The 25,197-nt window shown below is 42.9% G+C and overlaps 1 pseudogene; it reads right to left on the bottom strand.

The window, feature by feature from the left end:
• Positions 1 to 24,753: 24,753 nt before the first annotated feature.
• Positions 24,754 to 24,929, bottom strand: LOC122548366 (annotated as a pseudogene).
• Positions 24,930 to 25,197: the final 268 nt, after the last annotated feature.

Below are 25,197 nucleotides of genomic sequence, written 5' to 3'. Positions count from 1 at the left end.
ATTCATTTCTTTAGATTAGAATCAGTCTAAGCATTATGGCACAGACAGCAGCACACCAAGGTGTTAATACCCAATACATTGTCTGAGCTGACACCAATTCACTTGAGAATATAACTTTATTTCAAAAAGTTTTGCGATTTCCATATGAAAGGAGTGAAACTAACATGGTCATTCTAACAGATGAGAGACTTCACAAACAATTAAGTTATTTTTCAATGTAACATTTCAGTTACAACACTCTGTAAACTTTTGCTATAAATTCTGTGTCTCATGTCATGTACTCCACAACCACAAGGAGCGTCGCTCCAAAAGCTAGTGTGCTTCCAATTAAACCTGTTGGACTATAAGCTGGTGTTGTGTGATTTTTAATCCTTGCTTTCAGTCTTTCTTGAGCAGATTTGTATATGATATGAGCAGGTATTGTAGGTTTGGTGAGCTTAAAAGCGGACAAATTTTCAGGACCAAAGGAGTTGTAATTAAGGAGATGAAGGAGGCAATTATAGTGATCTGAACCAAATGGCCACAGAGGAGATGCCAGAGGACGGGAGGATGGCTGGTGTGTTTCCACTTTTCAAGAAGTAACAGACAGGTGAGTACCCCATCAGTGTTAGTGAATGTATTGGAGAAATTTCTGAAGGAAAGAATTAAGATCCACTGGAAAAGCATAGGGCTAGTCAGTGTGGCCTTCTCAGAGGGTGGTCATGCGTAACAAATCTGGTGGAGTTTTTCGTGGAGATGACCAGGCCTACTGATGAGGGTAGGGCAATTGAAGTCATTTATGTGGATTTCAGTGAAGGCTTTGACAAGGCCCCAGATGGGAGATTGATAATGAAGGTAAAAACATATGGCATCTAGCATTAATTGGTAAGTTGGCTCCAATATTGGCCCAGTCAAAGGAGACAGGATATGTTGGGAGAATGCTGTTTGTGTAGTTGGTGTCCAGTGCTGGACTACAGGTATCAGTGCCAGATCCTTTCTTGTGATATTCATAAATGATATTGGTGTGTGTGTGTGTGCGTGTGTATGTGTCTGTGTATATATGTGAATGTGTATGTGTGTGTGTATGTGTGTCTCGGTGTGTGAATGTGTCTGTGTACATGTGCATCGCTGTGTGTGCATGTGTGTATAAGGTGTGTGTGTATGCCTGCTGGGGGACACTGAGGCCGGTCACTTGGGGATGATAGGTAAGTTTGCGGATGACACAAATATTGGCACAGTGATCAGGACAGAAAAGAGTCTCAGGTAAGGGATGGGTATAGCCAGATTGATCAGATGGGCAGATCAGCGGTGGTTGAAATGTAACCCTGATAAGTGTGAAGTGATGAGCTTTGGCAGAAGTCACAAGACAAGCAAGCACTCAATGAATGGTAGGACGCTAAGAATCTCAGAGGAACAGGAAGATCTTGAGGAGCTTGTTAACAGAGCCCTGAAGGTGAGATGAATAGGGTAGTTAAGAAGGCTTGTGGTATAGATTGTGGTATAGATTGTGAGAGCAGGGTGGTCATGTTGGAGCTATACAGGACTTTGGTTCAGTCACAGTTGGAGTAATGTGTGCAGTTCCAGTCACTGCACCATTGGGAGGATGTGATCACACTGGAGGGAGTGTAAAGGAGATTCACCAGGATGTTGCTGAGGCTGAAGCAATTTAGCTGTGAAGAGGGAGACTGGATAAGCTCGGACTGCTTTCTTTAGCGAAGAGATTGGTTTATGTTAGACTTTGAGGGGCATGGACAGGGTGAAGAGAAAGCAATTGTTCCCCTCCGTTGAAGAGCCAATAACAAGGTGGTATAATTTGAAGCTGAAAAGCTTTAGAGGGGATATGAGGAAAAATCTTCCCACCTAGAGGATGGTTGGGGTCTGCAATTGAGATGACAAATCTCAGAAAAGTGCTTGGATGAGCACTTGAAATCTCATAACATTGAAGGCTGTGAGCCAAGTGCTGGGGAGTGGGACTGAGGTAGATTTTGGCTGGACAAACACAATGGGCTGAAGGGCCTCTTGTGTTCCATATGATTCTATCATTCTAGAATTCTGAAGTTAAGATTCTGAATTAGTTTCTGCTTTGAGAAGTGTAAGTAGCAACTGTTGTCATGTTCAGTGACAGCTTCAGGTTTTGTAATAGATTGCTCGTTCATAGAAAAAATTTCCCAAATAAGTTCAAAGACCGAGTTAACAAGAAAAGCAGTGGTATAACAGTGTGCAGTGGAACAGCTCTCGGGGAGCTCGACAACATGAGCTATTGAATAACTGAATAGCTTTGAAAAGAATGTCAAAAGATATTTAGATGTTGATAGGATGAATAGTGCATGAAATAATGTAAACCTTATTGCTTGAAGACAAATTGCAAGTTACATTGGACACCTAAAAGTATCAGATTAATACGGTCTTCAGAGTATTCAATTATGGACTTAGATCTCAATGATATCATATTATTAATATAAACCGGTTGTCGTAATCTGTTTATTGAAAATGATAGGAAAAAATGAAGATGTAATCATAGTTTCCGAGTGGAGATATCACACAATATAAACTAAAGTTTCTGGAGCTTTATCAGCTCCAACTTCGAGAGAATTCTCCAATTCTGACAGATTGCCAGCAACAGAAACGGAGAGGTTGTTTCACAAACAACAAAATGTATCTTCCAAGGCAAATGGTCGCTAAGGTATACTACACCATCCTTGCTGTTGTTGGCATTCCTGGTAAGTATTGTAACAAATTAATGTGTATAAATCTCTACATTGATTTATACTTTTTCCGTTTGACCACTAATATGTGTTTTATTTCCTTTTCGCAAGGGAAAGGCTGATGCCAGATTACAGTGTCCTCACTTTGATTAGATTCCCTACAGTGTGTAAACAGGCCCTTCAGCCCAACAATTCCACACCGGCCCTCTGAAGAGTAAACCACCCAGACCCATTTCGCTCTGACTAATGCACCAAATACTACAAGCAATTTAACATGGCCAATTCACCTGAACTACACATCTTTGGACTGTGGGAGGAAACCGGAGCACCCAGAGGAAACCCACACAGACATGAGGAAAATGTGCAAACTCCACACAGGTAGTCATCCGAGGCTGGAATCAAATCTGGGACCCTGGTGCTGTGAGGCAGCAGTGCTAACCACTGAGCCACCGTGCCACCCCCAAGTTTAAAGTTAACATTTTGCCAATTATGAGGTTCCTCAGTAATGTGCAGTATTGTGTGTATCTCTAAACTGTGCAGAATGGGTTTGCCCATAGGCCACATTGATGGGGTTTGGCTGAGCACCAGCCCTGGCTGGTCTAGAAAGTGTTCTGTCTCTCTGGTACTTCAAAGCCTGCTATTGGTTAGATGGAATTTGTAACAACCCACCTCTCAGTGATACCTTGTGTTTCCCATTCCTTGATGTGAAGAGATTGTGTTGGTGGGCATTGCTCAGGCAGCTTGCCCCAATGGGACCCCAGATGTAACAGGTGGTTAAGCAGGTCATTATGGAGTGATAAGTGAGGGTCAGCATGGATGGCTTTGACTATCCTGTGTGTTTTTTAAAACATCAGTCTTGTGTGGGGGCATGATAATTGTGAGGGCAGATGACTGGGAGGGGAGTTGAGCACAGGGCTCCAATTATGATGGGCATTGTTGAATTATTTGATTGTCAAAAAGACGAGTGAGCTGTGCCATTTGTAAAAGGATACACGGTGCTTTGGTGCAGGGTTTAATAGGACAAACACTGAGATCTGGAATGTTGTGGTAGCGCCTCTCACACAGAGGATCAACAACTTTGTCCAACAGGATGTTTCCCACCTTTTTCTTTGTTGCAGATACCCTTTGACGTTCCCCAAACGATAATGGTTTGTGTGAAGGTGCTCCCACGTGCCTTCATTTAGGATTGTTATTTAGTTTTTGGCTATCAATTTGGATAATTAGTTTAGATTATTATTGTTGTTATTTAGTTGACCTGACATTTTGTACAAAGTTAAAAATCACACAACACCAGGTTATAGTCCAACAGGTTTTAATTGGAAGCACACTAGCTTTCGGAGAGACGCTCCTTCATCAGGTAATTGTCCTTCATCAGATGAAGGAGCGTCGCTCCGAAAGCTGGTGTGCTTCCAATTAAACCTGTTGGACTATAACCTGGTGTTGTGTGATTTTTAACTTTGTACACCCCAGTCCAACACCGGCATCTCCAAATCATGACATTTTGTAGATGAATCCCCTGGATATATATATATTTTTAGATCGATTCACTGTGAGGCCATGGTGTACTCCATCAACTTTGTGAAATCTTTGTTATTGTACCTGCTCCACAGGGCTCAGAATGATGGAGATTGGGTGTTAAAACAGGATTTTTCATTGATGAAAGACAAGTTGGTTTGGGGTGACTGTACCCCAGTTGATGTTGTTGTGCTGGTCCAAGGCTCCAATTGGGATCAAGAGCATTGGCCACATGGAGTGAGTCTGTCCTACTGCTGTGACCTCCAGTTGACCTGATGTTCAGTATTGAGGGGCTTGGTGAGTTAGATACTATATCAGGGTCACCAGTTGATTCATTGTCCATCAGCAACACTTTGATTACTTACAGTGTGTGGAAACAGGCCCTTCGGTCCAACAAGTCCACACCGACCTGCCGAACCCAGACCCATTCCCCTACATTTACTCCTTCATCTAACACTACAGGCAATTTAGCATGGCCAATTCACCTAACCTGCACATTTTTAGACTGTGGGAGGAAACCGGAGCACCCGGAGGAAACCCACACAGACACGGGGAGAATGTGCAAACTCCACACAGAGAGTCGCCTGAGGCGGGAATTGAACCCGGGTCTCTGGCGCTGTGAGGCAGCAGTGCTAACCACTGTGTCACCGTGCCGCCCACTTTGCTACAAGAGTATGAATCAGCTGTAGACTTTAATAAACCAAGCTGATGTTTGTCTCATGGCATGGAACAACATTGCAACAATTGGCTTATGCCCGAAACATCGATTCTCCTGTTTCTTGGATGCTGCCTGACCTGCTGCGCTTTTCCAGCAACACATTTTCAGCTCATGCTAAATTGCCTGTAGTGTTAGGTGAAGGGATGAATGTAGGGGAATGGGTCTGGGTGAGTTGTTCTTCAGAGGGTCAGTGTGGACTTTTTGGGACGAAGGGCCTGTTTCCACACTGAAAGTAATCTAATTTCTAAAACATGTAGAGGAGACCTTATCAAGAACAACTGGCACAGTAGATGAGGTGTTTAGATGTGCAGGAAAATCTCTGCCAGATGTGAAAAGATCCTTTGCGGCCTTGGACAGAGGTGAGGGTGGACATTTGGGCACACGTTTTACAATTGGCAAGGGAAGCACAAGGTTTGTTGGTGGGGGGTGTGCTCCTAATGAGGGAGTCATGGAGGGAACAGTCTCCACAGAATGCAGATAGGGGTGGGGAGGGAAATATATCTCTGATGTTGGGGTCTGATTGTAGGTGGCATAAATGGCAGAGGATAATGCGCTATATCCGGAAATTAGTGGGGTGGAAGGTTTCTGTTCTTGTTGCATTTGGAGGATTGGGATTCAAGGGCGGAGGTGCGGAAAGTAGCCCAGGTAGCTGTGAGAGTGTGTGGATATTGTGTCAGGATGAAGAACAGCAGAAGTCCTTTGCAGGTTTTCGAGAGTGTGGCCTTGAGCTGGGCAGGGCTGACTGCAGGGAGAATAGGTGGCGGTGCATTATTTAATAGTCAGGTTATGAGACATGTTGTTTAATAAAGACATTGGAGTCCAGGTTTATAGTTCCTCGAAAGTGGAGTCGCAAGTAGATAGGGTATTGAAGGGGACCAAAGAGGCAATTTTTTAATGCAAAAGGTGGTGCACATATGGAATGATCTGCCCGAGGAAGGCTGACACAATTACAACAGTTAAAAGGCATTTAGATGGGTAAATGAATAGGAAGTGTTTAGAGGGATATGGGCCAAACACTGACTAATGGGACTAGATTAATTTTAGTCTATCTGGTCAGCATGAACGAGTTGGACTGAAAGGAGTGTTTCCATGCGGTAAATCTATGACTAATTAGAGAATAGTTAGTAAATTTGTTAATTTTGTTCTTTGTTGAAGTTAGATAAATAAAATGTTACTTATAAAATGAGTATTGGAGATTCCATTTCATTTAACTATTCCTTTTAGAGACAAATTGGACTCTGAGTGTCTGATGTAATTATCAGAAGGGTGTCAACCTCCTTCGTAACACTATGTAATGTAGGAGTTGCATAAAGCAGATTGCCCGGTCCATGTCTCGTTGCCCTGGTGTCAAGGAAAGCAAATTGTGAGCAGTGAATACAGTAAACTCGATTCAGTGAAACTTTGCTTCAGCTGGAAGGTGTCTGGGGCCTTGGACAGGGAGGAGGAAAATGAGCAATCTGCGATTGCATGGAAAGGTTTTATGGGAGGTGGGTTGGGAGTGGAGGAGGATTGCATCATGGGTTCTCAGCAGGAATGGACCCTGAAGAATGCAGACAAGGGAGGGAAGTGTGGTGGCATCCTGCTGGAAATGGCAAATGATGATTCTTTAAATGCAGATAGAAAGCATCCTATCTGGATGCATCAGAGCGTGGTTTGGCAAATGTTCTTCCCAAGGCAAGGAAGGACAAAGTGCCGTGAGCACAGCCCAGTTCATCACGCCAACAAGCTTCCCAATGATTGACTCCATCTATACTTCTCGCTGCCTTGGGAAAGCAACCAACATAATCAAAGCCTCTCCCGCCTGGGTTATACTCTCTTCCATCAGGCAAAAGATATAAAACTTTGTATACACTTGTGTATAGAATCAAGAACAGCCTCTTTCCCACTATTAGAACATTACAGTGCAATATGGGCACTTCGGCCCTTGATTTTGTGCCGACCTGGGGAACCAATCTGAAGACTACCTATTCCATATGTTTATCCAATGACCATTTAAATTGCCCTTAAAGTTGGTGAGTCTACTACTGTTGCTGGTAGTGCATTCCATGACCCTAATACTGAGTAGAGAAACTACCTCTGACATATGTCCTATACTTATCACCTCTCAATTTAAAGCTATGCCCCCTCATTCTAGCCATCACCATCCAAGGAAAAAGGCTCTCACTGTCCACCCTATCTAACCCTCTGATTATCTTCTATGTCACAATTAAGTCCTCTCTCACCCTTCCTCTAACGGAAACAGCCTCAAGTTCCTCAGCATTTCCTCATAAGACCTTCACTCCATGCCAGGTAACATCCTAGTAAATCTCCTGTGAACCCTTTCCAAAGCTTCCACATCCTTCCTATAATGCGGTGACCAGAACTATATGCAGTATTCCAAGTGCAGCCACACCAGAGTTGCTCCTGTTTCTCCTTCCAGAGTGAACACCTCATACTTTTCCTCATTAAACTCCATTTTCTACCTCTCAGCCCAGCTCTGCAGCTTATCTATGTCCCTCTGTAACTTGCAACATCCTTCAGCACTATCTACAGCTTTCACTGACCTTAGTGTCATCCGCAAACTTACTAATCTACCCTTCTACACTCTCATCTAGGTCATTCATACAAATGACAAATATCATTTGGCATTAGCAAATCCCAACTCCCCTACCCCGGATTCTGGGAATCCTCTGATTCAGGTGTAGACCATCTTGTTTGTAGAGGTCCCACCTACCCGATAATGTGTCCCAATTATCCAGGTATCTGAAACCCTCCCTCCTGCACCATCACTGTAGCCACGTGTTCAACTCCTCTCTCTCCCTGTTCCTCGCCGCGCTAATATGTGGCGCGGGTAACAAAACAGAGATAACAACTCTATTGGTTCCAGCTCAAAACTTCCACCCTAGTTCCCTGAATTTCTGCCTTAAATTAGTGCCTATGTGGACCATGACTTGGGGCTGCTCCTCATTACCTCAAAGATCCTGAAAACATGATCCGAGACATCACGAACCTTGGCAGCTGGGAGGCAACACCAACTGAGTCTCTCACGTTCCCACAGAACCGCCTATCTATCCCCCTAACTATGGAGTCCCCAATGACTAATGTGCTGCTCCTCTCCCCTCTTCCATTCTGAGCAACAGGGACAGACTCTGTGCCAGAGACCTATACCCTATGACTTACCCCTGGAAAGTCATTCCCCCAACGATATCCAAAACAGTATACCACAGGGGATCTCTGCACTGTCCCTTTCTGTCCCCTGACTGTAACCCACCTGCCTTTTTTTTGTACCTGAGGTAGGTCTACTCCTATAACTCCTCTCAATACCACCCTCTGCCTCTCAAATTATTTGAAGATTATTAGGTGTATTATTAGACTGCTGAATGGATCATTGAATTTAATTTTAATTTGGATCTTGCTCTCTGTGCACCTTCTCTCTGCAGCCGTAACATTGTATTCTTTGCTTTGTTATATTACCTAATGCACTTTGTAGAGTACCTTTTCACTGTATCTAGGTATATGTGACAATAATCATATCAAAGATGCTGGTGGAGTAGAAAGTGAAAACTGGTGGAATACTCACTTGAGATAAAACATTTGAGGCACTCACTCTGGGATTGATGAGGATCTTAGCCATGTTCCACCATTTCCCACACTTCTGCCCTGACCACCCCCTTCTGTCCCCTCCCACAACACTGATATGATCCCTTTGTTTCTTGCTTTCTATCCCACAAGCAGCTGCATCCAAAGGATTATATGAGCTGCTATTTCCAGTACTTCCAATGCAGTTGCCCCATGGCCACTGATCAAAAGAGTTCAGAGAATTGATTGACATATTGCAAACTACATGCCCCTGGAAAAATGATTTAATAATGTGTTGGGGCAGAGAAAAGTTCTGAGGGTAATTCTCAGCAAGCAGACAGCGTAGGTAGCAAATCTCATTAGCCTGTCCCTCATTTGAACAGTCTTCATTGAGCAATCATCATCAGGCAGATGAAAGGAAGAGGAGGAAGATCAATTAGATTACTTACTTTTTTTTAGATTACTTACAGTGTGGAAACACTGCCCTTCGGCCAAACAAGTCCACAGCGACCCTCCGAAGAGCAACCCACCCAGACCCATTCCCCTACATTTACCCCAAAGTCAAGGGAAGAGTTTGCTACCATCTCTGAGAGAGCAGGATGCAACTCCACCAATTTAACAGGATTAAAACATTTTTGCCGTCAGTCTGTTTGTCCTCTGGTCTCAGTCACTGCTGTATACTTTGTTTATCTAATTTACTGATGTGACATATCTAACCTGATGTTTCTTTGCAAACTCAATAAACCATGAGAAAATTATTTATGCGTTGTTGACTGTTTTTTTTTCTTTTTTAACATCTCCATTGGTCAGGTGAATTGGCTATGCTAAATTGCCCGTAGTGTTAGGTAAAGGGGTAAATGTAGGGGAATGGGTGGGTGGCGGGTCGGTGTGGACTTGTTGGGCCAAAGGGCCTGTTTCCACACTGTAAGTAATCTAATCTAATCTAATCATAGCCAAGGGAACTCTCTTCCTCCTCACAACAGTACACTGGCTATGGCCAGCCAGCTCGGAGTCAGTTGACTTCCCTTAATTTGGTACCTGATTATTTTTGGGCTCATCCAATGGTAGTGAATAATTTGGAAGAATGGTGTTAGATGTGAAGTGAGGCTTTTCTTGTCGTTTACCAAGCAAATCCTGGAGCCTGAGATGAGATAATTACTAGTAAATGGCAAGAGGCACATTATTACTTATTTTGCCTCATTAATATATAGATTTCTATTATACCAACTGCCAAAAAGCAATGACGTGCTAAGAACTTGCAACACAAAAGTGAGTATCTGCAACACCAGCTTGCTGCTTGCTCTTTCTGACATCTATTTTGGACACACACGGCATTAAGTTCTCAGGGTATGCCCCATGGGAGACAGCCACATGCACCCCATGTCTGTGGACATTGGCATTCAACGTAGTATCTGACACATACTAACGTTTATGCTTTGTTAAATCACATCAATTGCCTTGTTTCAACACTTGTCTGCACTGCAATGCTCCGAGAACAATTTGAGCAAAAGAATACAGGTCTCAGACTGGACTAGGCTGCATTTCAGGCAGCTCAGTTGATATCTTAGTGCTCAGACTGTTGTACCTCCCTGGTGTCTTGCTTTGCCTTTTGTACTTTTGGCCTCTCAGCTAGCCCCTTTTAAAGGATCACAATATCATTGATAAGAATAGAATCCCTACAGTATAGATGGAAGCCATTCAGTTCATCAAGTCCACACTGACCCTCCGAAGAGTATCCCTACATTTCTTAGGCGAATCCATCTGCACATCACTGGATACAATAGGCAATTTAGCATGACCAATCCACCTAACCTGCACAACTTTGGATAGTGAGAGAAAACAGACTACCTAGAGAAAACCTGCACACACTGGAGAATGTGAATACTCCGTACAGACTGAGGTAGGATTTGAATCTGAGACCCTTGTGCTGTGAGGGAGCAGTGTTAATGACAGAGCAGCATAGTGGGTCAATGTTTTGCTGTGCTGTTTAGTGAAAACTCAAAGCTAAGCAGTCTTCAGCCATAAATGCAGAGGGAAAAACAGATTTAATGTTTCAAGTTTTGTGACTCTTCAGAATGCCAAGCATGCCACATGTTTTATAATCAGTTGATCATGCCTCAAAATCTAATGAGAGTAGGCATCAGTCAAGTCCGAGGTGACACCCTTCAGTCAACGTGTAGAATAGATCAGCGGCAGTATGTGATAACTGCCCAGCAGTTTGGATATGGTCAGATAGGTGAATGGTCATCAACAGTTAGGATGAGGGAATCGCACCTCTTCAGTGCCAAAAGTTGGTCATGGGAAAACAGTCAAGGCACTCTTTGTCCAGCTAAGTCTCTCAAGAGAATGGAGCCTGCTCTATACTGGGGCTTCTTCCACTAAGGGTCAAGAAGGGCTAATCAGTGATGACCACTGCTGCAGGAGGGAACATGGGAATTTGATTTTAGGATTGGAGTCCTACAAGGCAGGGATACAGAAGGAATTACAATACTAAAAGGGGGCAATTCAGTATATAAGGTCAGGAGGTGATAGAGGATGGAAAGTGATCACAAAGGTGAAGGGAAAGAGGGAAGAGGGTATTTACTTAAATAACATCCTGGCTTCCAAGAGGAGACAGTGCACAGCTAGGTGTGGCACGTTTTCTTTGTCTGCCTGAGGTTGAGAATGCTGGTTTGGTGAAGTGCTCAAATGAAGATTTAGACACAAACATTAGGGGGGGACTTGGAGAAATGCAAAGCTTGCAGTGACAACTGGCAGAGGTTTAGCCAACACCAAGAGACTAAGTCTGAGACTCACTACATATCAACCCTGACAAATAAATCCTAACCACGATTGTGCCCTTGTGTTGAGAAAGAATTCCTAATCACCTGACCATAAATGTTATGATACATCACTGAAGAGATTGGGTCGTGGCATCATAGAATCCCACAGCACAGAGACAGACCTTTGGTGCAAGCTGGTCCATGCTGACCAAAATATCTGTCCGTGCTAACCCCATTTCCCTCCACTTGGCCCATATCCTTCTAATTCTATCCATGTATTTCTCCAAATGCCATTTAAATGTTAATGTATCTGCCTCAACTACTTCTGCTGGCAGCTCTTTCCATATGCGCATCACTCTCTGTGTAATAACAAAAGTTGCCCCTCAGGTTCCCTTTTATTCTTTCCCCAAAATTGGAAGTGTAGTGGACAGTGAAGAAGGGCACCGTTAGATCAGATGGACCAATGGGCTGAGGAGTGGCAGGTGGAGTTTAATTTAGATAAATGTGAGGTGCTGCAGTTTGGAAAAGCAAATCAGAGCAGGACCTATACACTTAATGGTAAGGTCCTAGGGAGTGTTGCTGAACAAAGAGACCTTGCAGTATAGGTCCATAGCTCCTTAAAAGTGGAGTCACAGGTGGATAGGATAGTGAAGAAGGTATTTTTTATGCTTTCCTTTATTGGTCAGAGTATTGAGTACAGGAGTAGGGAGGTCATGTTGCGGCTGTACAGAACGTTGGTTAGGCCACTTTTGGAATATTGCGTGCAATTCTAGTCTCCTTTCTATAGGAAAGATGTTGTGACACTTGAAAGGGTTCAAAAAAGATTTACAAGGATGTTGCCAGGGTTTGAGGATTTGAACTGTCTGGAGAAGTTGAATAGGCTAGCGCTGTTTTCCCTGGAGCATCGGAGGCAGAGGGGTGACCTTTTAGAGATTTCTAAAATCATGAGGGGCATGGAGAGGATAAATAGATAAAGTCTTTTCCCTGCTGTTGGGAGTCCAGAACTAGAGGCTATAGATTTAGGATGAGAGGGGAATGATATAAAAGAGACCTGAGAGACAACTTTTTCACTCAGAGTGTGGTACATGTATGGAATGAGTTGCCAGAGGAAGTGGTGGAGGCGATAAAATTGCAACATTTAAAAGGCATCTGGATGGGTATATGAATAGGAAGGGTTTGGAGGGATATGGGCCAGGTGCTGGCAGATGGGACTAGATTGGATTGGGATATCTGGGTCGACATATCTGTTTCTGTGCTGTATATCTCCATGACTCTAACCTTAAACTGATACCCTTTAGTCCCTGATTCCCTAACCATGAAAAAGACTGAATGAATTCACCCTATGCATGCCTGTCATGAAATTGTAAACTTCTAAAAGGTCCCTCCTACCTCAGTATCGTACGGTCTAAAGAAAACAGTCTGAGCTTGTCCAACCTGTCCCTATAAGTCAGACCATTGAATCGAGGCAATGTCTTTGTAAATTTCTTCCCCTCTCCTTCCAGTTTAATAATATCCTTCCTATTACAAGGTAATCAAAACTGAACACAATACCTAAAATGTGGCCTCACCAACGGCCTAAATAACTGCAACATAACTTTCCAAATTCTATATTCAATGCCCTGACTGATGAAGGCCAGTGTGCCAAAAGCTGCCCAGTCTACCTGTGACTCCACTTTTGGAGAACCGTGCACCTGAACTCCTTAAGGTACTACCTTTCACCATGAAACTCCTACCTTGATTTGACTTTCTAAAATGCAAGACACTGGGATCAAGACACCCAATCACACTTATCTATATTAAACTCCATTTATCATTTCTCCCCACACTTCCCCAGCTGACCAAGGTCCTGCTGCAATTTCTGATAATGTCCCTCACTATGCATAATACTTCCAATTTTAGCGTCATCAGCAAACCTACTGATCTATTGATATAGATAACAAACAGTAATGGGCCCAGCATCGACCCCTGAGACACTCTACTTGTCACAGGCCTCCAAGCATCCTTCCACTATTACCCTCTGCTTCTTACCATCAAGCCAATTCTGTATTTGATTTGCCAGCTTGCCCTGGATTTAACCTTCCAGAGCAGCCTATCATGTGGAAACTTATCAAAGGCCTTACTGAAATATATATAGATTACGTCTACCACCCTGCCCTCAAACTTCCAGGTCACTTCATCAAAGAACACCCAACAAATTTGTGATGCATGACCTCCCATGCGCAAAACCATGCTGACTATTCCTAACCAAACCAAATGTCTTTCCAAATATATATCTTATTTTACTGAATCTTCTCAAGTAACTTAGCCACCGCACATGTTAAGCTTACTGGTCTATAGTTCCTTGCAGCCCTTCTTGAATAATCTTGAACGACATTCACTCCCTTCCAGTCTTCCTGGACCTCATTCGTGCCTAACAATGATGCAGAAATCTCAGCCAGGGCCCCAGCAATTTCTTCTCTAGCATCTTGCAGCATTCTTTGGTATATCTGGTCAGGACCAGGAGATTTATCCACCTACATACATTCTAAAACGTCCAATTCCACTTCCACTGTGATATGGGCTGGTCTTGAAACCACACCTCCTGGCTCAGAGTTAGGGACACTACCACTGTGCCGCAACAGCCCTCCTTATATAATCAATTGGCTGCACAACTACATTTGTCCAATTCCTGCACCACTTAATGTTCCCTTAAAGGGTCCAACTTCTCAACATAACTTTTTCTATTTCAGAAATATACTTCATACGTAAAATATCTTCCTGTATATTCATAGTCACTAAAGCAATTCGGCTCTGTACAGTAGCATATAAGAAAGATGGAAAGGGTGACAAGGGAAGAGGTGGAGTAGCATTCTCGATGAGGGATAATATTATGGCTGCACTTATGGAGGGTTTTCCAGGGAGTGCATCCAGTGAAGTTATTTGGGTAGAACTCAGAAATAAAAAAGGGATGATCACCTTGTGGAGATTGTACTGTCGATCCCCCAACAGTTAGCAAAGCAAATTTGTAAGGAGATCTCAGTTATCTCGTAAGAATAATAGGGTGGTAATGGTAGGGGATTTTTAAATTTCCAAACATAGACTTGGACTGCCATAATGCTACAGGCTGAAATGGAAAAGAATTTGTTAAGTGTGGAAAAGAAAATTTTCTTATCTAGTACGTTGATGCATCCGTTAGAGAATGAGGAAAACTTGACCTTCTCTTGAGAACTACGGCTGGGCAAGTGATTGAGGTGTCAGTCCGGGAGCACTTTGGGCCAGGGATCATAATTAGGTTTTAGATTAGATTCCCTACAGTGTGGAAACAGGCCCTTCGGCCCAACCAGTCCACACTGACCCGCCGAATAGTAAGCCACCCAGACCCATTTCATTCTGACTAATGCACCTAACACTATGGGCAATTTAGCACAGCTATTTCACCTAACCTGCACTTCCTTGGACTGTGTGAGTAAACCGGAGCACCCGGAGAAAACCCATGCAGACGCGGGGAGAATGTGCAAACTCCACACGTACAGTCACCCGAGGCTGGAATTGAAGCTGGGACTCTGGTGCGGTGAGGCAGCAGTGCTAACCACTGAGCCACGGTGCCACCTCCGTAGATAGTTTTGTTGTTTTAGGCAGATGAAAGATAGATATTCCAGGAATGACACAGCTGGTCAAACCACTTGGTTTGAAGCAAAACAGAATTTATTTAAACACTATGGATAAAACACAAACAAAAGAAAACAGAATTTAGAATAACACCTTATTTGAAAACCTAACCAATTCTATCATAATTTAACAAAGCTGTTCCAGTCCTAGCATCTTCCCATAAAAACACCCCTTGGTGAAACAAGCTCTTAGAGGCAAGAGAAATTTCAGAGAGTAGTCAGCCAGGATCGTTTTTGTTGCATGGAACCTCATTTCACTGGAGCTGCTTCTCTAGGTCACCAGCTGAAAATAAACTTGAAAAAAATCTGAACTAGGAGTGTTATGGAAATTACTTCGTCTGAGAATTTGAGACTTGTTTGAAGAAGCTTTATTTTTCGTGAATTCATGGACAAGCTGCCACAGTCTTCGCTGTCTCACGCACTCTCCCGAGCTGATATATTTTTACAATGATACAAAATCTTTGCTTGTTTTAGTTAGATTACATTCAGCACTCAAGTAATGTTGAGTACAATAATTCAAGATAGACAAAAGCACAATGCAGCTATTCCCTTTGTTCCCGATGTTGCACGAAATAGAGAGACCAACGTACATTCCCTATATTTCATCAATCTGTAATTACACAACGTTAGTCTTTTTCTCCAGCAGTATTTTCCACTACAGCTGCGAGCCTGAGAGCCAGGTCAAGTATCCCATCATGCAGCAGTATGCCAAGTTCTTACTACTTCTATAATTCCCTCCTTGTTGGTTTTCCAGATCAACACCAAAGTTTAGGATATCGGTTCATCCAAAAAAGGGGGCACAAGTCCTTCTGGGAAAGGTTGCATACTCATACACGTCTATTCATTGCTGGGGTCATCATGGGGTACGGTCTGAAAGATAATCACCAGTTTTGGAGGGGAAATGGGTAGGAACAAACTGTGCACAACAATAGCCTGTAGTTCTCCATATGAGGCAAAGTATGAGGAATATGACAGTAAAGGTGACTACTCGAATGACTAAGGAGGATCCCCACTTACTCAGCCAGGAGAGGTAAAAAGACCACCCAGAATCAAAAGGGCAGCTAAATCTCTTGACTTCCATGTGAATATGAGTCACCAAATTGGCGTCATTTTTAGGGTTGTCTGGTATGTAGGTATAGCATTCCCACCCAATAACAGCACAAGTGCCACTCTCCTTTTGAATAACAGACAATCCATGGCTAAGTGTTTCTGAAGGGCCACTGTTCTAACTGCGATGAGCCCAGCATTGATCTCAGTCAGGGCCTCAGTGGTGTCATTGGTGACACTTTCAATACTGTTTTTAATTTGCTCAATTCTTGGGAATGCAGATAGATTCCAATATAAGGAGATACTCATGCTTGCATTTTCCTGATCTGCTCTCGACCTGGTGAGCATTGTGATGCTGTCCAGGGGGAAATACAGTCTCTTCAGAACTTTCCCTGGTCTCCATGGCTGTGGCAGATCTCCTGACAACAATCATGACACTGTATGATTTCTAGTCTATGGTTTCGATGAGGTTGCTGCCCATCATACCTGCAAATACATTCACCTCTGTCTTCATATATTTAGTAACTGGCAGTTCTATCTGGTTGATGGTCACTTGCTCCATATCTCTCCATTCCTTGCACATCCATATGCTTATGGGGCTAAAAGTCCCTGAAACACCCCTATCATATCTGCCTCCATTACCACCCCTGACATAATGCTCCAGACACCTACCACTCTCAGTGGAAAACAACCTTGCCCCACATCTCATCTGAACTTTCCCACTTTCACCTTCAATGTATGCTCTATAGTTTTAGACATTTCAATTCTGGGAAAGAGATTCTGACTGTCAACTCTATTTATGCATCTCATAATTTTATAGCCTTCTACATTGTCTCCCCTCAGCCTCTGCTGCTCCAAGGAAAACAACCTGAGTTCTTCTAGAGTCTCCTTATAACTCACACGCTCTAATACAAGCAGCATCCTAGTAAACCTCTTCTACATCTTCCACATCCTTCCTGTAAAGTGGCGACCAGAATTAAACGCAACACTCTCGGGGAAGCTTAACTAAAATCTTATAAAACTGCAACATGACATCCTCACTCTCCTTTCTTCCTTGCACATTGTGTCGAGTTCATGAGCTTCTGTACTTTCCCATACAGCTCCTTCATTTACAAGCTTTACCTCACAACATTACCAATCCCCTAACCCTAGCCCTAGCCCCAGCCCCAGCCCCAGAGCATTGTCATGCCAACCATCACATCAAAACTGAGACAGTGATGGTGATTCGCACTTCCACAGTAACCCACAACTTGACGCCCTCCGCCTCTAATATGGTGACTTTCCCATTCCTTCCACAATTCCACTCTGCCTATAAGCAGGCTGTCCCCAGTGCCCAGAACTGACTTCCCCAACTTCACTGTTACTGCAGGGGCCTCTGAACAGCTGCTTGAAAATTTCATCGAACTGATCCCCAAAGACAGGAATGGACAGTATCAGCATGGATTGGTGAATGGGAATTCAGGATCAAAAAATCTATCGGAGCATTTGGAGGATGTAATGGGTAGTTTGTGTGGCCACCTTTCTGGACTGTAGTGACACGGATTCCCTGATCTTTATTGTCCCTAACAATGACAAAGTCCCTGGACATACTGTGCCAGGATTTCTTAATTGAATCCTGTCTCCCTTGCCCTGACTGAGAAGTGGTTCCCTGAGGCTTTGAGTTGTGAACATTTGGTTGAAGCACATGCAGTGTGTTTGCTGCTTTAGCTGCTGTTCCAAGTGCCTGTTAGTTGAGCCCCTTGATTGATCACTGCTAACAACAACGATAAGCTTCCTGGTTTATGTCTGCGATAAAAAACCAGGCAAGACAAGTGAAACATTAGGTTCTGTTTGAGGCATCAAACTGCAAAAAAGCCAATGAAAGGCAGAGATGTTATGCCAATCCCTGAGCAAGACATGTCTCAGGCGCTGGAAAGTTTATTAGTGTTCTTAGAGTAATAATGTTCTTTGTGGACAGGTAATTCTACATCTTGAAGCAGTGCTTTCATTTAACTCTGGCTGACTTCGCCAGCTCCACAAGTATCTATTGGACTGGTTAATGTGAGAATTGGCTCTCGGAGTAATATGTCTCTGACTTGGTCATTCATGATACTACACGCAATTGTGTGCTACATCAGTGAATATGTTATCTGATTCAACTCACAGGCCTTTGAACTGAGAAAATAAAGCCGTCACAAACACACCTATTGATTCCAGTTGCACTTGCACTGTGATGAAAAACATTCTTAAAGATTTACAAAGATGTTGCCAGGGTTGGAGGGTTTGAGCTGTAGGGAAAGGCTGAATAGGCTGGAGCTATACTCTCTGGAGTGTCGGAGGATGAGCGGTGACCTTGTAGAAGTTTAGAAAATGATGAGGGAGTTTTCAAGATGGCGGCGACGCTGCAAGTCTGAGTCTGTCGTGCTCTGCCTAAGACTCGGGCAAAGTGAGGCACCCGCCTTCACCACATCTTTTAAATCATTTAAAAAGCTTTTGCCCAGCATAGTTAGTCATTTTACATCAAACTTGAACAGTTTGGTGTTGTTCTTAAAATGACAAAGGGCAAAAATTTACGCAGCTCTCAACAGGCAGGGACCAGTCCCTCACCCCCTCCAGCAGCAGCGGAGACGTCCGCGGCCGCCTCGAGGGACCTACCTGTTGAGGCAAGCCTGCTCTCCAGGACCATCAAGCTGCAGGAGAAGATCGACGCCTTCATTGAGGAATCCAGGTTCAGGTGAAAAACCTGAACAGTGCGTCGGAGGAGCAGAGCAAAAGGCCGCAAACTCGTAGACTGCTGCCGAGTTGGCGGTGGGCCGGACCCAGACTCTTCAGCAGCGATTCCGGACCTGGGAAGAGCACATCAATGACCTCAACAATCGGGGCTGTCGAAAAAAATTCGATTGCTGGGCCTTCCCGAACGGGAAGAGGAAGGCTAACTTGTAGACTTTATGGAGCAATGGCTCCCACAAATATTAAAGTTGGAGTCCGGACCAGGCCAGGTGCGGGTGGAGTGGGCCCACCGTGTGCTGTACGCAGGCCTGGGTCAGATCAATGCCCCCGCCCAGTTCTGTTCTGGCTCCAATATTATAGAGAGAAGCAGATGCTCCTGCAAGCCTCACTTGTCCTGGGGAACGATCCCCAGGCCATGATGCAAAGGGTTCCAGGATAATGTTATTCCAGGATTTTTCTCCAGCTGAAGTCCACAAGAGATGAACATTTGAGTAAGCAAAGAAGCGTCTCAGAGAGCTAAATATCCAGTACTCCGTATGTTACCCAGCAACGCTGCGCTTCAGCCATGAAGGATCTGTATATAACTTTGGATCACCAGAGAAGGCTAAAGAATTCTTGGACTCTCTTAAATAGAGTGTGAGACTTAAACCGTATGAATAAGGATTTCATTTGGCTCCCCACCCACACCCGGTTTACCCTTTTTTCCTTCTTCATCTTTTTTTTTCATTATCTTCCCTGGGGAGTGTGGGGGGGCGCTTATCTGTTATTCGCTATGTTTTTTTTTTACAGGTCATGTGGCTTATTCGATTTGTGTGGGAGGGTTTTTGTTTTATTCTACCTTTTTTTAGAACAGAATTTTCTTCATCTGTCATTTTACTTAGTCTTCTAATAATTGCTGTGATTGTAACTTTGTAGTTTTATCTATTTATATTTTGTATTATACTGGCTAAACGCATCTAGGTGTTGGTGTGTGTTGGGGGGGGGTGTGGGTCACTCATTTTTAACTTTGGCTTCATAGAACACTCGAATTTGTCTACTCCATTTTATATTGCCTGAGCCAAGGGCAGGGCACTAGTTAGGAGAAGTTATGGTGGGGTTATTGACAGGTAGTTATGCTCCCTGGGAGCAACAGGAAAATCTCCTTTCAAATGTGTTTTATATTGTTTTCTTTACTTAGGAATAGTTTTAAATTGTGTTGGTGTAAATGTCTTAAATAATTTTTGCTTTTGTGAAATTTCCATAGTCTTTATTCAGGGTGTTTTGGGTGGGGTTCTTCCTCTTGTGGGGTCTCGGGCTTGCCTGGACGATCATGGCTAGCCATTCGCTTAGGTAGTGCACCTGGAATGTCAAGGGGAGTAATTCACCAATCAAACGAAGAAGATATTATCAAACCTCAAATAAGAAAGGGTTGATATAGTTCTCTTACAGGAGACACATCTACTTGAGAAAGAGCACTTAAAATTACAACAGGGTGGGTTTGACCAGGCTTTTTTCTCATCTTTTAGTTCAAAAAGTAGGAGATGGTCATTCTCATTCAGAAGAATCTTCCTTTCAAAAGAAGGAAGATAAAAGATGAGTCTGGACGGTATATACTAATCAAAGCCCTAATATACGGAGGGGAGTATGGAATTTTGAAACTTATTGCCCCCCCGGCACACCCCTTCAAATTTGTGATGGAAGTGTTCTCCAAGTTGATGGTTTTGGGGCCTGCCATACAATTATAGGAGTAGATTTTAATTGTATTATGGACTCAGAGATAGAAAGGATACCTAAGAGTACCATGGGTAATATCTCTTAGATCTAGACAATTGGCGGATCCGAATAAGGAGCTAGGGCTAGTAGATGCGTGGAGATGCTTTCACCTCCCAGGACGAGACTTTATTTTCTACTCTAACCCACACAAGTGTCATACTAGAATTGATATGCTGTTAGCTCACTTGACCCTTTTGAATTCCAAATTGTCCTGCAAAATAGATATAGCAATCTCTGATCATGCCGCAGTATGTATGGAAGTTAAGACAAGGGATGATGGGACAGGGCCCCAACATTGGCGTATGGATTCTTTCATAATGAAGGATAGCAAATTTATAAAATATTTTTCTCAGGAATTTAAAACCTTTTTGGAAATTAATTCAGGTACGGCCAGTAACCCGTTGATGATGTGGGAGACCATTAACGCTTATGCGTGAAGTTTGATCATCTCATATTCTGCGACCCAGAAAAGACAAAAGGGAGAACAACAGCTCCTGCTCAAGGCTCGTTTGAAGGCAGCTAAAACAGCGTATGTTGATAGGCCCTCTATTACTAAGCTACAAAGGATCACAGCCCTAAGGACAGCCTTGAATACCACACTTACCCAAAAGCAAAGAGGGAAATATTATTTGCAAAGCAAAGATTATATGAATATGGCGACAGGCCTGGCAGATACCTAGCACATCTTACTAGACAAAAAAGGCTCCTCAAGCTATCACGTCCATTAGGGAAAGTGCTGGTACTCTGACTTGTGATCCTAAAAGTATCAATACAGTCTTTAGAAAGTTCCATTTTGAACAGTACAAATTGCAGGACTGTGAGGATAGAACTAAGAAGATGGAGTACTTCTTTATAAACTTGGCCTTTCCGGACTTAATCTTGGAGCAGGTGTCAATCCTGAATGCTCCCCTGACATCCCAGGAAGTACTCAATGCAATTAGAAAGCTTCAGATTGACAAAGCGCCTGGACCAGATAGATTCCAGGTTGAGTTTTATAAAGAATTTTTAGGGGAACTGGCTAGTCCACATACATGTATAATCACTCACATAGTCAGGGCTGCCTCCTGCCTTTGTTGAGGGAAGCAAATATTTCTCTCATTCTTAAAAAAGGAAAGGCCCCAGAAGATTGCTCATCATATCGACCTTGCTAAATGTGGATTTTAAAATCCTTTCTGAAATGTTAGCATTAAGATTGGAGAGGGTCTTATCATATATCATAAAAGAGGACCAGACGGGGTTTATTAAGGGCAGTAAATCAACTAACAATATTAGAACGGTCTTAAATATGATACAAGCCTGTCAACAGGGAAGAATACCAGGACTAGATGTTTCCTTGGCTGCAGAGAAGGTATTTGATCAGGTAAAATGGTCATGTCTTTTTTACACACTGGAAAGGTTCATGTCAGAGAGGTATTTTCTAAATGGGTCTCAGTATTATGCAATGATCCCAAAGCAGCTGTGATCACCAATGGTTTAGATTCGGATAGCTTCAGTGTTGGTAGGGATGTCCTCTCTCACCGCTACTATTCACGCTAGTAATGGAACCACTAGTGGAAGCTATACGAACCGATTCTAACATAGCTCCAAGGGTTGGTTTGGGTAAACATAAAATCACTGTCTATGCAGATGATGTCCTCCTTTTCTTAAGTAATCTTTTGATATCTGTGCCACGCTTAATTCAAGTAACCAATATATTTAGCAGGTTCTTAGGCTATAAAATCAATTTTATGAAATCGGAGGTCATGCCGTTGGGTCGTCTCACAGGTATATCCAATTTATCGGACGGATCTTGCTTTCCCTTTCAGTGGTCACTGGTGGGTCACTTAGGTATTTTTATCACCCCAATATTTGGTCAGCTGTATAAAGCCAATTTTGTGCACTGACTAGAGAAAACAAGGCAGGACCTTCAACGCTGGGGAGATCTCCCGACATCCTGGTTAGGCAGAGCAGCTCTAGTTAAAATGAATATTCTGCATCATCTCCTATATCCTGTGAGAATGCTCCCTCTGATGTTGCCGAGGCTGGCGTTGCGTAAGCTACACAACGCCAGCCTCGGTTCCTTTATTTGGAATCATAGATGGCCCCTTATCAAATTAGAAAAGCTGCAGCTTCCACAGGCAAGGGGAGGACTGGATTTTCCAGGCTTCAGGAGGTATCAGTTGAGCTCTTTATTGTACTATGTAGCTGATTGGGTCGCTTATGACCCACAATCAATTTGCTTCGACATTGAGACCTCCCAAGTAAAGTGTCTCCTCATCAATCTTTTGTTTTTAGATAAGATGAGAGCTATCATGGACTATTGCAAAAACCTGATTGTATTAAATACAAATACAAATACAAATTAAAGCCTGGAGGACAATGCGGCAAAATGAGGGTAACCTACAAAAAACCTCTCCTTACACTCGTATAGTGGGAGCTTCGGGTTTTCAGCCAGGGCTGACAGACGCTACATTTAAAAACTAGAGGTCCAGAGGTATCTCCTGTTTGGGGGACTTGTTCAATTTTGAACAGTTGCGCCAGAAGTTTGGACTGCCTAATAGAGACCTCTTTTCAGTATTTACAAATACGAGATTATATACAGAAGAAGACCACATTATTAGACAGTCCCTACCAATCGGAGAGGGAAAGAAGAGTGCTGTGGTCAATGGGTCCACCTCAGTCAGTACTCTTTATCACTCATTTTACAATAAAGTATCGAAAGGCATGGAACAACTGTTTAAAACATGGAACCAAGAATTGGGGTTAGAAAACTCTTTAGAAATGTGGGAGGACATCTGGGAAAGTACCAGAAAGATCTCTATTTGTAATAGAACGCAAGCTATTCAATTAAAGATACACCATAGGGCTCATACAGCATCTGAACGACTCGCAAAATTTAATGCAGGAATATCACCAATGTGTCCTAAATACAAAATAGAAGTGGGCACTCTCACGCACTGTCAATGGACATGTCACAAGATCCGTAGGTAATGGGACAGAATAGCGAATGCTCTGACAGTGATCTTGGGAACAGAGATTAGATTGGATCCAGCGTCTCTTCTCCTGTGCTTTTCGAATTTGCCCTCCCTGGATGGCACGGGAGGAAACTATTTTCCATTCTCTCCTTTCGTGCAAGGAAAACTATCTTTGTCAGTTGGGTAGCTGAAAGCCCTCCAGGACATTCGAATTGGCACAGGTTAATCATGGAATATATCCCCCTTGACTTGCTCACAAATATGGTGCACCAAAAAACTGAATTATTCTATAAAATATGGCAGCCATTTCTGAACTATATCGACACAAATATTTCAGCCATACTGTCAAGGGGTTTTGTCTGCCTGTGGTAGTGGTTCGGGCTGGTCCAGGGGGCTCCGGGAGGAGTAATCCCCTATAAATATGGGTTTTATTATGACGTCATGTTAATCAATTTTGAGTATGTACTTATTTATTTAATTATTCTGTTACTTTTTGCCAGTAATGTATATTATCCTATTTAATTCTTGGTTGTTTGTAGGATAGATTGGCAGTTAGTTGGGTTTTTTCCCTCTTTTCTGTGTTTTGGCTATTACTTATTACTTTTTTTATATATATATTTAATTGTATATTAGTGTTTATACCTGTTTGTATTACTTCGTAATTTTGTAAAAAATGTTTAAACTTTTTTACCTTATCCATGAGGGGCATGGATAAGGTAAATAGACAAGTTCTTTTCCTTGGCGTGGGGAGTCCAGAGGGCATAGTTTTAGGGTAAGAGGGAAAATAATTAAAAGGGACCTAAGGGGCAACGTTTACACGCAGAGAATGGTGCATGTATGGAATGAGCTGCCAGAGGAAAAGGCATCTGGAAGGATATATGAATAGAAGGGATTAGAGGGATATGGGCCAAGTGCTGGCAAGTGGGACTAGATTAGGTTAGGATATCTGCTGGGCATGGACGAGTTCGGCTGAAGGGTATGTTTCCGTGCTGAACATCTCTAATACTCTGTCTTTTCCTGCTTCACAAGTGTTCTCAAAATCTCTCGTTCAATACATCCGACTCGTCTTCATCATCATCAAAATCCAAACTGTTGAATGCTTCAATAGCTTCGTATTCTCCATTTTGTTTTCTGAAATGTAATTTGCCATTAGGTAGAGTTGATGGGCAACTTTGTTGTTCAGAATTGGTGGGAAGGGGCGGCATGAACAAGGACTGAAGTGATAACATTGAGAGTGAGTGCTGAACATGCAGAAAGACGCAGATAAATCGTAATCTAGAACAAGTTGATTTGCACTGACTTCACCAACCAAAAGCTGTCTGTATGCTTTCTTATGCATACACTCAGTACATGAGATATAAAGCAAACACATACAAAAGTAATAAAGCTGCTTTTCAGATTTTTTAATGGGAGTGCACCATTCCCAGAGGCATTGCAATAATAGGATAATGCGTGAAATTGGTGGATCAAGCTCCTACTCCAACTCCTGCATACGCAAACCAGATCAATATTCAGTCCCTAATTCAGCGATGGATCAGATATTCAAACTGACAAGAACTTTAAAGCAAAACACACTCACATATTCCTGGCAGAGGAGCGCCAGGCATTTCTGCAGCTTAGCAACCTCTTCTTCCGCCATGTTAGCCCCAGTCACTCAAACTGACAAGAACGTTTTATTATTTAAAAAATACTTTATACTTTAGTCATAAAATTATGTTGATATCTGTACAATTGGTGATGCCATACATTCCATTTCTTTACAATACAGAGATTGTAATTAATAATTCGCATATACAAGTCTGTACATTGACCATCCAGGTATTCTGCTGAGGCGTCAGCGGGGCCTGATTT

The sequence above is a fragment of the Chiloscyllium plagiosum genome, unplaced genomic scaffold, assembly GCF_004010195.1.
Source record: "Chiloscyllium plagiosum isolate BGI_BamShark_2017 unplaced genomic scaffold, ASM401019v2 scaf_52, whole genome shotgun sequence".
NCBI classification, from domain to species: domain Eukaryota; kingdom Metazoa; phylum Chordata; class Chondrichthyes; order Orectolobiformes; family Hemiscylliidae; genus Chiloscyllium; species Chiloscyllium plagiosum.
Note: the sequence above shows the minus strand (reverse complement) of the source record. Positions and strands in the feature narration are given on the sequence as shown.